We start from the raw sequence: 2,959 nt of genomic DNA, 5'->3' as shown, positions 1-2,959 counted from the left end.
TTATTCATTCATCAGTTGATGAATATTTAGATTGTTTCCAATTTGTGGCAATCACTAATAAACTTCTATAAACACTCAAGTACAGGGCTTTGTGTGAACATATGTTTTCATTTCTTTTGGGTAAATACCTAGGGTCACGCCTTCCATTCTGAAAAACTGTCCTAGGTGATGCCACATTGCCATAGCTCTAGCACCTGTTCTCTGATTCTTGTCTTTTAGATGTTAGTGTTCTGCAAGATCTGGTCTTAACTCTCTTTCCTTCTGACCGTACATATCTTCCCTGAGCAATTTTATCTACTTCCGTGGGTTTAATTAGCTGCTTTTTTGGTGTTCATTTCCAAAAGTAAATCTCCAGCCTCCATCATTCTTCTAATCTTCAAAATGGAATATCCAAAGTCCCTTGTAACATCTTCACAAATACTTCAAATCCAATATGTCCAAAAAGCACTTATCATTTTCAACTGTAAATCTCCTTCTAGCAACCTGTACACTATCCTAACAACAGAGAGGGAAATGTCCATGCAGAAACCTGGGCACCTTCTTTGATTTGTCTCCATCTTGACCTCCTATATCCAGTCAATCAGAATTTTTCCAGGCTACCTCCTGAAGAGTCACAGAGCCCACTCATTCCTGTCTATCCCCACTGATGTTGATAAAACAGCCTCCCTTCTGGCTTTTTTGTTTCTAGTTACATCTTAAGGAATTCCAACTCATCTAACTGTACAGCCGGAGCAATCTTCCAGAGACACAAGATCTAATCATATCATCCCCTTGCCTAACACCTTTCAATCGGCATCTCTCAACTTTAAGATAAAGGTCAAACTGCATTGTAGGTACTCCTTAAGTTGTTTAAAGTTAGTCTCTTCACTAGTATAATTTTCAAATGCAGTAGAAAAAGAAGAATTAATTCATTTTACAGGGATGGCCTATATCTTTTTAAAAGTCACAAACATATCATCTGCTACATTTAACGGCAGGAAAAAATAACAGACTTTAAAGCCAAACTTTAAACTTTAAGACTCTGGTTAAAATTCCAGCTTGCTCACTTATTAGTTTTGTGATTTGGAACATATTTCTTAATCTAATTCATAGGTTTCTTCATCTATGAAATGAGGACAATAATGCTTATCTTTAAAGGTTGGTTTGAAATTAGATACAGTGTATATAAAATGTCTAGCACAGTGCCTGGTATTTAGTAGCTACTCAATTAATAGTAATATAATAAGCTATTATCATAATTATTACTGTCACCATATCATTATTACATTGCATCTTTCCTCTGAAATCCTAAACATTGTGACAGCTATATCTTCACAACATCCCTTCACCCCTGAAGAAGTGAAATTGATACAGGTGTAGACATGATGAAGATCAACTTGTTTATTCTTTTTGATAGCATGAGAATGTTACACTCGATGATATATTATTTATTCTTTAAAATGATATAGATATATCAATAATATAATATAATAAAGTAGTATATATAGCATAAAAAGTAGCAGGGTATGGCTATGTGGATATATCAATACACACATTCTTTAATGGTTTATTCATTTAGTTGAGCTCACCAGATACTATTAGTACACCAAATACACATTAACACCTCTCTAACTTGGAAGTCAATACCTTAACAACTTTACCCATCTGAAATTTAGTCTAGAACCAGGAAATAAAAGAGTCATATCATAAAGTCCATGTTATAAATTATTATTCTTAACCTCCTTAGGGTTATAACCTCCTTGAGTATCTGGAAAAAACTATAGACCCCTCTCCCAAGAAAAACATAAGGTGGCACAAACTCACATTTTTCTCATAATATCAGGTGGTTTGTAGATGCCCTAAAGCCCACCCATTCTTCACGGACGTCAGGCTAAGTTCTACTTGCCTGGGGCAAGTTTGCCACTTGCTCCCATATACATTGTTTTCTATTTATCCTGTGATTGTCTTGTGGGACTTATTATCCCCATTTTGTAGGTGAAGAAACTGAATCTTAGAGTAGTTAAATACTTACTGGGTTCACGTGTCAACAAGAGTCAAATTCACAAACAAAACCAAAGTCCTCAACCTCCTGGGCTAAAAAGAGAATATACTGGCTGAGAGAAAACCCAACATGATTTCTATCTAGGCATAATGCATAAGCTTTAGAATTAGAATTCTTAAAAAGGGGACCATGGCTGGGCTTTGGGGGTCTGCCTCAGACTACAGGCAGAATTAGGGGCTAGGAGGGTAGGTCAAGTAGAGGGAAAAGGTCCATGCCTCTCACCGTGTTACCTTAGTGTTCCCTGATTCAAAACAAACAAAATTCTGAACAGGACTACTTCGGATGTAATACTTAGTATATTTGGTTAACTGGTGTCTGGATCACTAGAATTAGAAATACACAATTTGAAGAGGTTGGAGAGGATCAGTAACACTGTTACTTTGGGAAGTAAGAGCTAAAAAATGAGGAAGAAACATATGAAAAGGGACATAGGACAACAAAACAGAAACAGCGTGGAATCATTCAGTGTAGGAACGGACAGTTGTCTACATCAAAGTAACTCCTGAGAACATCACAGAATAGTCATGTTCAGCACCTGTGTTTAAGATTGAACAGGCTTTCAAATGTTCCCATTCATATTAGGTTGTTAATGTTTATCTTTCAGCTAGGCTAACATTTAGTTATTTGGAAAGTGCATTGGGGTTCCTGTTCAGTCTCATTTCTCGTTAATGTTTGGTTAATGGAGATATTACTCTAATTTTAAAGGTCTAATGGGGGAGGAAGGGAATAAAAATAGGCACAATTATTTTGCCAAGCTCAAGGCATCATTCAAATACATTAACAAACCCAAAGCAAATCATTAGATTGATCACTAAAATATAAAAACAGGCAGTTTTCTAATTTACCTGACATTACTGGCTTTTAACTCTATTCCTAGAAGTAATAGGATCTGTGGAGCTTTATGTAGCTTTTATATTT

Source organism: Lontra canadensis, unplaced genomic scaffold (genome assembly GCF_010015895.1).
Source record: "Lontra canadensis isolate GAN:19392208 unplaced genomic scaffold, GSC_riverotter_1.0 scaffold19, whole genome shotgun sequence".
In the NCBI taxonomy this organism is placed as follows: Eukaryota; Metazoa; Chordata; class Mammalia; order Carnivora; family Mustelidae; genus Lontra; species Lontra canadensis.
The sequence above is the reverse complement of the archived record's forward strand: the minus strand, read 5'-3'. Positions refer to the sequence as shown.